This window comes from Crocuta crocuta, unplaced genomic scaffold (assembly GCF_008692635.1).
Source record: "Crocuta crocuta isolate KB4526 unplaced genomic scaffold, BGI_CrCroc_1.0 scaffold811, whole genome shotgun sequence".
NCBI classification, from domain to species: Eukaryota; Metazoa; Chordata; class Mammalia; order Carnivora; family Hyaenidae; genus Crocuta; species Crocuta crocuta.
The window spans coordinates 987,796-1,000,073 of record NW_027530352.1 but is presented as its reverse complement, the minus strand read 5'-3'; the positions used below and the strand labels follow the sequence as shown (position 1 = coordinate 1,000,073).

Here is a 12,278-nt window from a genome sequence, read left to right as displayed (position 1 = left end):
ATCTCAGGACCACCACCAGTTGCTCCGTGGCTTGTGCCTNGGTTCAGGGGCCTAAAGAAGTATGGTTTGTTGTATTTAGCCTTGAATCGAGCTCTATTCTTTTCGCCTTGGTCCTGATTCACTCTATTTTCCTCTCTAAATCCTGCGGATCTAAAGGGGTCTGTGTTCCTTTTCGGCTCAAGGTGGCTGGTGCGTTAACGCAGGGAAGTGTTAGGTCTGGCCGGAGAGTGCTCTGACAGAGGGTGCAGGTTGTGCGGAAGCTCAGGGAAGGGGCGCCCAGCCCAGCCTGGGGGAGGGCATCGCCAAGGAAGGCGTCCTGGAGGAAGGTTCTGAGCGTCGTGCCTGGTACATCGTAGGCCCTCAGAACCGCGGGTACAGTGAGAGATGGCATTTGAGGGAGAAGTTAGCCGGGAGGAGAATGAGTAAGTATGTTTAGCAGAGAGAGCAGCACCCCGCGAGGTTCCGAGAAGGAGAGGGCGTCACAGACTGAGGGACCCTGTGGTCTTGTGGTATCGTGGGGACGAGGGGTAGGGGGTGGGGGCCCCAGAGCCCTTAGCACGGACCCTTGTAGGTCTTGGGAAGCCTTCACTTGTTTATATATACATTTTCTTTTTTTTTTAAATTTTTTAATGCTTTATTTATTTTTGAGAGAGAGAGCACACGTGGGGGCAGGAGAGGGAGAAAGAGAGAAAGGAACAGAGGATCCGAAACAGGCTCTGCACTGTCAGCACAGAGCCCGATGCAGGGCTCGAACTCCCAAACTGTGAGATCATGACCTGAGCTGATGTCGGATGCTCAACTGACTGAGCCACCCAGGCGGCCCTGTGTATTGTTTATTTTTAAGGTAGCAAGGAGTCGCTGAAGCTGAGACTATGTGAGAATGGCAGGTCTTGACAGAAGCTGACGTTAGTGGATGTTGAGTTGAGGTGCCGGCAAAGCCCTGACTGAGCTGTCCAGTGGGGACCGTGAATGTGACCAGGCTCAGTAGCCAGGTGTGAGCTGGTGGTCCGCGTGCGCAGCGGCGGTATAGATGCGCTCACAGACTGTGTGGTGATCACCACCTCCTCAGCGCTGTAACCACTTTCCTTCCTACGTTCATGGCATGTATCTCTGTCTTCCTTGAACTGTAGGCTTGTATGTACAGCCTCTTAACTTGCCATCTCACCTAGATGTTCAACAGATGTCTCCGTGTGTCCAAAACAGAGCCATCGAGTCCCGCACCCCACCCCTACACATGCCCCAGCCTGACATGAGACACCTTGGCCCACCCATCGGCCTCGACCTCTCCCGTCCGGGACCGCATGGTCCCACTCTGCGCCTCACCTTCGCCACCCTTGATTCTTGCCTGAAACACGCGGACTGGTGCCCACACTCGCGCCTCCACTCTTGCCTACCTGCCACCGGTCAGCCCCTACCCTGCAGCCCGGGACCTTTCTGGTGTCTCAGGTGTCAAACCCTCTAATGGTTTCCCATGACACCCAGAATAAATACAGTTTCCTCAGGGTCTGGAAGACCTCTCTCTCTCTCTCTCCACCTGGTTCTGCTCTTCTCCCCTTTGCGCACTTCCCTCCAGCCACTGTGGCCCTTACTGCTTTTCTCTAGAACTTGACTGGGCTCCTATCTCAGTTGTTGTTCGATTGGAACACTCCTCACCAGATCTTCCCACCGTCTGACTCTCAACCCAACTGTATCTTTCTGAAATGGCCACAAGGTCTTTCCCTAGAAAAGACTGGAGAGTATCCTGTCTCATGGCCATAGCAAAATCTCAGAAATGCTTCTAGTTGTGTACTGGGTGGCCTCTGCTCTCCAGGTAACTGAACAAATTTGCCACCTGTATGCAGTTATTGATACTGAATCTTACCTGTTGGAGAATGACAATGAAATGCATTCGTGTAGGGTTTGCTTTACAGTTAACGTTAAGGCAGGACAACAGGTATAGGCTGTACCCGTGTGCTTTCGAAAGCCAGTCATTTTTGTTTATGATACGGCACCAGTGGCATGTAAGACGTGTGTTTGATAGACAGCTTATCTAACTGTTTGCACTAGCTTGGGTTGCAAATACTCAATTTACTTTTAAAATGGAGTCAAAGCCAATAAAAAATTACAAGTGGCAAACAATATTGCCTTCTGACAGATCTCCTCGTCGAGGAAGCAGACCATGTTAATAATGGCGGTGAAAAGTTATGAACCGATAACTATCAAACTAATTGATCTGTAATTTAGAGAGAGAGGTCTTGAGAATCCATTCTCTCTTGAGGATCTCACTGGAGAACCTACTCAGAAGGGAGGTTTGTCAAACAGTGTTGCACTGAACACAACAAAGACCTTGGTCTCTGAGCTCTAGGTCAGGTTTTACAGAGTTGGGTGGAAAGCCATCTTTACCTGGAGTTCTCTTCGAGGTTGAAGATTTAGGACAAGGAGTTTTAAGACTCAGTCTTAGAAGAGCTTGGAGATCCAGTAAGAAGCAGATCTCCTGATTGCTGGTGGATCCCTGCAGGCCTCCAACTAGAATCCTAAGGCATCAGGCCCTTCAACCACCACCGATTCCTTTTAATTAGCACCACTGGAGTTTACTTGACTCAAGTTTCTTAAACCGGTAAATTATTATAGAATTTAATGTGGTTTTTGGTGGTGGTGATGGTGGTTGTATTAACTGTTGATTTTTGTCATCTTCATAGTTATTAATATTCTGTAGACAGAGTAAATGTGTTACATTAAGCATTTTAGGCTAGTTTTAATTATTCATCTTGATGTCGCTGAGCCATGAAGTCCTTTCCAAAGGTGACTATTCAAGTCCCCTGACCACCTCATTCTCGTCTTCCATTTTTACATCGACTTTCCAAAGATCTAGACTTAAATACTCTCTCAAATGTAATACTTGGTAGGGTTTTCTCTCATTATTCATTTTTTTACAATTAAAAATGTTAACATGTTACTCAGCTTTACATGACTATTAGAATATCATTGTGCTTAATAGTGCAACAAAGTACTTTCTTTTTTATAATAATGCTACAAGGGACACGTACTCGGTATTCGTGTGAATAAACATCAGGCTTCTGTGCCCAGCAACACAAACACTGGCTCTCAGGGTCAGATACTTGCTTGAAATTGATACCTCGTGCTTTTATTCTCTGGATGGCTCTTAACAAAAATGTATTAAATTATTAACTGTTTTTTAAAGAAAACATTCACATATGAAACTTCACCTTGACATCCATTGCAGGATGAGTTAGAATGAATAAAAAGTGAGTCGCTAACTACCGTTTCCTAGAGAAAACATGACCAAGTTAGGAAGATAAAGATTTTTCATTTTCTCGAATCAAAAAAAAAAACATTGTGCAGATCTGGAAAATAAGGAAACGAACCATGTTAATGGGCAAATAGTCCTGTACTGTGATTTTTCACAATAGCTTCTCACCAGTGCTGCTCTGTGAGTGCCTTTGGTTTAACACCGGGATGCCCTTTTCACTTTAATATGAAATGAGACTCTGGATGTGAAAGTTAATAAGCATGATGTGAATGGCTGGATTTAATGTGTTCACTAGGAAATAACGCCTCACCAAATCTCTACATATTGTTTCCCCTTTGGCACACAGATTTGTTGCAGATCTCTCAGGACTATAGCTGACATACCCCTCTCTCTCTAGAGTGTAAAAACTTCAGCTTACAAAGGATTAGGCATCTCTCTTTTCTCATTGAGATCTACACCATCTCAACCTCTTAAAAATGGAAGTGCATAAAAATTGCTTTTTAAACCACAAATGTGAGACTACTATTTGTTTAGATATTGGGGAGTATAAGTCATCTAAGAATGACTGAGTTTTGGCTCCCCTTGACCATCGACACAGCTGAAAATGTGTTAGGAAATATTTAATTTCTGTGACCTCGTTTATTAAAAGGGATTACCTGTATCCAGTACACCAAAAAACACACGGTGAGCCTAGGATATCTTGTATTGCAAAGCAAGGATTGGCCCCAAATCCAACAGGATCATTTCCAAGGCTACAAAATCCAGATTGAAATGGCCCCCATTGGGACACCCTGAGCACCAAAAAGAATAATGACAGCAGTAGGTTATGACGCATAGAATTAATTTTCAAAACTCCACAAGTCCATACTAATACTAAGAAAATGAAAGAGAGGAGGATACAGAGGACTTTCCAGAAGAATAGTTGGTCTTTTCAGGGGAACGGCACCTACTAAATGTAGGAATGATGACGGAAGTTGAAAAGTACAAGTTCATAGTCCCCGCCGTCTTCATTCAGTCAGGGAAGGATTGTTGGTGGTGGTTTGAAAACAGGGTCATCCACATGAACCAAAAGTAGCACCTCATATTGTTAATCGCCAAGGGAAAAGGTACCCTTTTTATGGAGTGGCTGAAAGGTCCCCCCCNAACTTATGTCACAAAGAGCAGAACAGGCTGACCTGCCTCCTACCTGCCATGATTCAGCCATCAGGTCACCACATCATCCAGGTGGCATACCTGCTGGAAGTGGCTGACCCTAATCAAATGGCCAGGAAACAGGCAAATGGAGAATGTGGGGAAGTCTGTGAAACAATTGGCCTGAATTCCTCAGTAAAGAATCATGGAAAAGAAAGGCAGGGTTGGCACTGGGGAGAGAAGGACATGCTACGAAGAGAGAGCGAGGACACATAAGCACACATTGTATGGAGCTCTTCCTTAGATCCTGCATCCGGCAGGGCGGGGCGCCCCAAGGCAGCTGAGGGATGACTGGGGAAATTTGCATATGGACCATCGAGCGTACATTGGACACTGTGGACTTGCTGGTAGGTGTGACCATCATGTGTGGTTATGCAGGAGAAGGTATTCATGCAGGAGTATTTGAAAGTGAAATGTCAAGATGTCAGAAACTTGTAAATGGTTCAACCAACAATGTGTGTGCATGTGCGTGTGTGAGAGACAGGGAGGCAGAGAGACAGAGAAAGAGAATAAAGGATATAAATAAGACAAAATGTTAATAATTAAGGAATCTATGTCAATAGTATACTTGTATTATACTTTTTTTTTGAAATATGAAAATGTTTAGAATAGTTGGGGATGAGGGGAAGAGTAGATGTATGTATTTGGAGAGTTTATCAGTTGAAGAAGTGAACACACCAATCCTTGAACCATTTAGGTCTGTGAGGAAGTTTTTAATCAATCCAACATGAAATGGGAAAAATAAGGGTAATGCAGAAATTTTTTATGAAAGGCAATTATCTAATTTCAAGGACACTTCTTTATAATAGATTACTTCCTTCTCTTTTGTCTTTGTACCTAGTCTGTAAAAATCTAAGTTGTGGGGAGGGGCACTGGATTAAAACAGTGGTTCACCAAATAGTTACTGAATGCCCTTTATAGGCCAAGTTCTCTAGAGGAGAACAAAAACAAATCCTGGCTTATCCTTTCCATCCGAAGATGTTGACCTTGTCTCCCCTGGGGTTGCCTGGGGACACGGGGTGGGGAGGGGACACCGAAACGAAACGTGAGCCAGATTTAATGTGTAAACAGAGTTTATTTCTGCCGGGGCACCTCCTGTTCCTGGTCGAAACTTCTTTTAAAAAATAAATACACTTGACCGAGCGACTCTGTGTGATTGGAATCCTTGTAGGCGTGTTGAGGGCTGACGAGGTGCTGGCCAAGGCCCCCTCTGCAGTCTGGACAGATCAGCCACAATTGCTGTGCTTGGACGTAAACCCCCTCATTTCCTTATTTTTCTAACTAAATGGTTTGTTTTCTTCAGGCCAGTTCCTGAGTGTCAAGTCCCCATCTCTGTCCTGCTGTTTGAAGGAAATACTAAAATACTGAGATAACTGCCAGAAATGTGTGTGTTTTTGATAGAGTAAGCCCCACCAAGGCTCATGGCAATCTTTTTAATCCCCATACGTGAGTTTCATGGTAAAGAAAATGAAGAAGGTAGATGTAGTGCCAAGTTACTGTTTTAATGTGGCTTCTGGGGGCTCCTGAACGTTGAGATCACAGATATCAAAACCCAGCTAGGCAGCCCTAACATTTATCAACACACTTGCACGAACAAAACAACCCGAGTTGCTTTAAGAATCTTTCAAGTTTCTAGACATGTGTCACAGTAGATCAGTTCCCACCTTCAAAGTATTACGGTCGGATCAGGCCCTTTGTCATTGTACCAGTAGGAAGTAGCCACGGTGGTGGTACGTGGTCACCCAGACAAGCTTGTCTTACGGTGTCTGCCAAGGAAGTCCAGAGAGTCCGTAAACACCGAGTGATCCATGATTTCTGAAATGCTCTAAATCGGCTTTTTAAAGAATTCCTAAGAAAGTACAGAAAAGTGCCCCCCCAAAATGGTAAACCCTTATGTTCCCAACAACCTGAACAGACAGCTATTAACACATTAGCACCTTCCTTTGCCAGTGTAGTTTTTTGATACCAGAATATAAACTGTAGGAGCCCAAAGACCATGTACTTATTTACTGCTCTACCCATCCCCTTCTCAAGAGTGCCTGGTACACAGTGGGTGCTCAGTAAATCTTTGTAGAATTTTATATATTACAAAAATGTTCCTGCTAAAGTTGTAGCTGCATTTGACCACTACGGACAATCTCTCCCTCCTCCCCCCTTCCTCAGAGGTCCCACTGTCCTGAGTTTGGACGCTTCCTATTTATTTTGTATGTTAAAATATATGTGTACCCATGAACAGTCTATGGTTTTATTTTGTGTGGTGTAGGATTTACATAAATGGCATCATGCCGTAAATATCTTCCTGAAACTTGCATTTTTCATTCAGTACCATCATTTGCGATTTGTTCATGTTGTTACACCTAAACCTTTTGGCTTTATTTCCCCCCTTTTAACTGCTATTCCATCATTTAACTAAATTCATTTTAATGATCTATTTCCCCGCTTAATAGACTTTTAGATTTTTCCAGCTCAGTGTAAGTCTATTACTTATACATGCGTCCTCACCCCCAGTCTTTGTCTTGGGAATAGGAAAATAGAAAAGTGATAGTATTACTGATGTTTCTAATCACTGCCAATAGTGATTCTAGAATAGTGCTTATCTAAGCACTATGAGGCCACTGAATGGCACTATACGTTGGGCTCTGTGCTGAGCACTTTATTTATTCACGTTGTCTTATTTAATACAACAAGTTGTTTTACAGACTAGAAAACTAGTCTGACATTACAGAAACATTGGCCAAACTCCACAACCCCTTAAGTGGCAGACTCAGGATTTGAGCTCAGCTCTTGGATACCAAAGCCTTGGGTGTGAGACATACTTTTGAGAGGGGATGACATTTTCACTTGCTGGTTCTTGTCATAATGGGAGATGTTGAGCCAACATAGTTAACCGAGTTCCAAAAAGTGTGCAGGAGGAGTAGAGGAATGAACTAATGGTCTTCATTCTGTTGAAAAGTTGAGTTGTCCCATGTTCCCTCTCCATAGGAACTTTTTTTTTTTTGCATGTCTGTCATTTTAGGGGTTGAACCAATGGAAAGGTTCCCCACCTTCACTTGTAATGATCTTCAGGTGGATAATTGGGGCAGAGCACTTGTCTTGTTGAATTAAGCTTTCACGAAGAGAAGGCAAGTCTAAAATCATTCGTGAGACATAACCATCAACTGTAACTACTTATGTGTGTATCCGTAGTTATATCTTTAAGGAAGCTTTTCGAGGGGATGTGTATTAAAAAGGGGGGCAGAGTCGTTATCTCAGGCAATTCAAGAATATTTGAAAATGTATTTTTCCTTTTTCCGCCTTTCACTCAGCAAGGCTGTTTTCAGTCTAATTTAATGAATCCTAAAATGAGATCTATTTGAAGGAAATTACCTAATAAAGTATGAAATTAGTCTGGAGACTGAGAATTTGGCACGTTGCTGATGGCAGCCTCTCTGATAAGCGGATAATACAATGATGATGAAAATAGTGGTGGTGGTGGTGGTTATGGGGAATGCCTTTGACTGGTGTGTCAGCTTTTTTCTGAATAGACTACTTATGTTCTCAAATCAAGCGACCCCCGTTACTGTATCCTGTTGTGTATTGAGAAGAATCGGCACACAAAAAATAAAGCACCTGAAAAAAATGCCATCCCCAAGTAGATGGAGTAGGTAATCTTCCTCGGGATGTATTTTCAGGAAATTTGAAAAAGGATCCCCTCCAATACTTGGCTTTGACAAAGCCTGGCCTTCTACAGCTGAACTTGGTTGGTTTTTTTGTTGTTGTTATGCTTTGAAAAGCTCTTTTATTAATTTCCAAAGTATTAAGATGACCTAATAACTATTGATGAGGTTAAAAAAATTAGTTAGAGATTTAATATGAATTGTAAGGCATAAGGTATTATCAACATTGGTAACACTGTGGGTAGGTAACTGTTCTAGAACCTGACATCAGCTCCTTTCCTGAAAAGCTTTGGTGACTGACGAGGAGAGAAAATTCCAAGCTACCTCATCCCAAAGTGCAGTGGGGAGCAGAGGACGATGTAAGATCTCCCCAGAAGGGATGCCTGTACGTGCCCAGGGATACACTGAACCCATTTTGTTGCTGGGAGTGGCCTTTTGGCCCAAGAACCAAAACCTGCATGGTTTCTGGTGTCCACCATGTGCCTTTGGCGCTGACGAGGTCTCCATTCCCTAATGAGGTCAGTGCCTTCTGAGGTTCATAGATGGCATTCCACGCACACCTAACCAAAGAGGTAATATCTCTATGAGCTCCCGCTGTTTTCAAGCTATAATCGTGCTTCTGCTTTTAAAGAGCTGGGATGTACGCCTTCACCCCGTTATATACCTTGGCCTCATTCTTGCCTTTTTCCTTTGCTATGACGGCTTTTTATGGAGATTTTCTGTTTGTTTGTGACCCATGTCCCTCCCTCCCCTTTTCTTGTAATGCTGTTGCTTTATCTCTCTTCCATTCATATTTCTTTCCTTCCTTTGTGCTGCATGGAGACTCTCTGCTGTACAAGTGTAAGTATTCTGGGCGGCTCTGCAGCTTGTGGCTGTGCTTGTTTATAGTCCCGTGTCCCATCGGCTTGTGCTGCCCGGCTGGTCTCCCAGGAGACAAGTGTCGTCCTCCGGCTGGGGATGCTCATGAAACAGGCAGCAATTTGGAGGCAAGATTGCATTTCACAAGGCGCTTCAGCTAGCAAAGCAGGCGACGAATGTAAAGCATCCTAGCTGTGTCTACAAGCAAGCACGGGGTGCTGATGCAGAGGGTACCAGCCTTCAAGAGGGGAAAAGCGCTTTTTCCATTCATGTTAAAAAAAAAAAAAAGACATGAGTCCTTAAGGTTTTCTTTTTCCCCCTCTGATTCTTGTTTCCCAGGGCTGTAGAAACTTGGCATGATTTCCTTTTTGTATTAGAAGAATTTTTCTAATTTTTTTTCCCAACGTTTTTTTTTTTTTTAACAAATAGGGTTATATATATATATATGTATATAATTTTTTAATGTTTATTTTTGAGAGAGAGAGACAGAGACAGAGTGTGAGTGGGGAGGGCATAGAGAGAGAGGGAGACACAGAATCTGAAGCAGGCTTCAGGCTCTGAGCTGTCAGCACAGAGCCCAATGTGGGGCTTAAGTCATGAGCTGTGAGATCATGACCTGAGCTGAAGTAGGACGCTCAGCCGACTGAGCCACCCAGGCGCCCCTAACCAAACAGGTTTCTATTTTGTTTCTTGTTTGTTTGTTTTAACCTCAGGGGAAAGAAAAGTACTTAGGGATTCTTGAGCTTGACATGAGAGTTTGTTGTTTATTCTTTGTACAAACTTGGGAAAACGAACAAGGAAACTTCTCCGTCCTATTTTGGTGGGATAGGAACAATTGAACTCTCATTTTAGAAAAACATGTCTAGGAATTATAGGTTAAGAGTGAGTTGAACAGGAAAAAATATGTGTTGTCAGGCTCAAACAGTAGCCCTTACCAGGTGGTACAGTAGACAGAGCGCTTGAACTACACGAGAGTACTTTGAATTCCATCCTAGAAACTGGATCAAACGAGTAAGATTCTGAGCAGCATAGACATTGTGCTCCCTTCAGATTGCTGTAGAATAGGGCCATGCGTTTCGTTCACACTGTCTGCCACGGTGGGGCTTTGGTGATGTCAGGATGCGGAAGGTTGTGTTTAGGGCTCTCCTTCTAACGTTACATTTTAAAGGCTTTAACACACTGTTCCTCACGTTTCCTGAGTACACGAATAGTGAAAAGCACTTATGGCTCGCAAAGTGTATCTTCAACGGTAAAGGCATTTCATCTAGGCTTAAATAGTGGACAGTGCTAATGACGAATCGATTTATGACGAGTCCGTTTGGTCTGCACGCCTCACCTGCTTCTGTTGCTAAACCCTCTTCATCTGAGAGGCACTCTGAGAGGCACTGTGTGATTTCCCCTCCCAGGAAATGCTTACACATTGACAAATGTCCAGGGCAGGAAACCAAGACCAAACAAACAGTCTGAGAAAACTAACCCTTTCATTTTGGTACAGGAGCTTTAACAGTTCTAATGAGGAAGTAAAGCTAGATATTTTTTCCTAGGATGCAACTCCTCTAATCAGCAGGCGTGAGAAGGGGAAGACAGGGGTGCATATAGACCAGATTTCTGGAACAACTTGGAATATTTGTTCCTAAATATATACTTGGGCACATAATCATAGCTCGCTCTTATGTTCCTGCTAGCTCGTGATGTATATGTAGTAAGATCATAGGACTGAGCCACTAAAGAGTGAGCAAGTTCATTTTTTTTCTATAAAACTATTAAGGAAGAAGAAATTCTAAGGAAAAGAAAAAAAATGAGAGAGAAATGAAATTTGCTGATTTTCCCCCCTCTTTGTTGTTATACGTAAACCATGAGAAAGAAGTCATGAAACAGTTCATCCATCGATAGGAATGTCTAAAATCAGGTTGGATTCTTAACACCAACTGTAGAAACCCGCCTGATTTCGAGTCCTGACTATCTTAGCAAAAGCCCATTGTCCCAGTCCAAACGTGGCAAACTTCAGAAGTAACAGATGTGTCCAGTACAGTGACAGACTTGTATCTGAAATGCAGCTGTAACGAGCATATGAGATGAAGGAAGGCTCTGAGGCATTAGAGAGTCAAACCGAGCAGAGCCAACTAGTCTCCGTTTGGTGGATGGCAGCTGTCAGAAACCCTGAGTGTTCTGTTCACTCCTCAATGTGTCTGCAAAGTCAGGTTTACAGAGAGGCATCAGTGTGTAAATGTGTCTCTTTCTACCTGCCTTTTGTATTATTTATAAATGTTATATAGTAGATGTATTCTTTTATATATAATTCTCTCTCTAGGCATTCCTCTTTGTATATTTAAAATTGTAATATATTTGAAATTTCATTATTGTTAAATGTTTTACACACATTTGGTATCTGTTACAAAGGTTAAAGAGGAAAGCTTGAGCCAGATTATTTTTGCCCATACACACTTTTTCTATAAAATCAAGAGTCACAGGAAAAAATGTTGGAAGACATCATCATTCCATGCGTTTTTAAACCTCTTTCTTATTTGTGGCTGTCCAAATTAATTGGCTGGAAATTATAGCCCAAGCTGCTTCCTGACCCTTTTACCTATCATGGTTGTATGCAAAGTGGAGGGAATACTAAAGACATTTGTTTCATTAAACATCGCATGTATTTTGGTAGTTTGGCTCTCCTGAGAATTAATTATTCTTAGAGGTTGCCCTTATGAATGGACCAGTCCGCCCGCTCCCTATCTCAGTCAGCCACAAGGACAGTTCTCCCAGCCACAATCAGCCTGGACGCTGACTCCCTTTCCAGGTGCCTTGGTTGACCCTTTCTTTGTAAGTAGATATTCCTGAGATTGTCCGCCTTTAACAAAACCTCAGAAGAACCAAATCAGCAAGCTTTCACAGTGTACTTCAGGAAGACCAGTCTGGCTTTGAGTGTAATTGTTCATCCTTTTTCTCCCTTTTCTCTCAACAATAAATACTAGCAAAAGGATGTCATTACTAAAGCTGGCATAAAACTGTTAGAACTGTGAAGTTGTTTGTTTTAAAGGTCACTATGAGTCAATTCATTCTTTGAACCAAAGAGAGTTGGTCAACCTTGTGGCTGCTCTTTGAGAAAGCCTTAGACGACACTCTATTAAATGAAAGACTACAAAGTAAGTTCTGTTATCTCTTACTTTACACAAAGACTAGTGTCCAGGATCAAACTGATTAAATCATCCCTAACATCCATTCATCTGTATATCGATTACGAAGGGTGTGGTTAGGAGGGGTGCCGGGCCAGCCTCATGAGGGGTCTGTCCCTGGTGCTGTTCCTAATGACACTTTGAATGGTG

General features: G+C 42.9%; 1 protein-coding gene across 1 annotated transcript in view; it reads left to right on the top strand.

Annotated features, from left to right (window-relative positions):
• The window catches only part of CARMIL1 (capping protein regulator and myosin 1 linker 1), a 282,219-nt gene that overhangs the window by 241,207 nt on the left and 28,734 nt on the right, over positions 1–12,278 (top strand). The gene's annotated exons all lie outside the window — the stretch shown is intronic.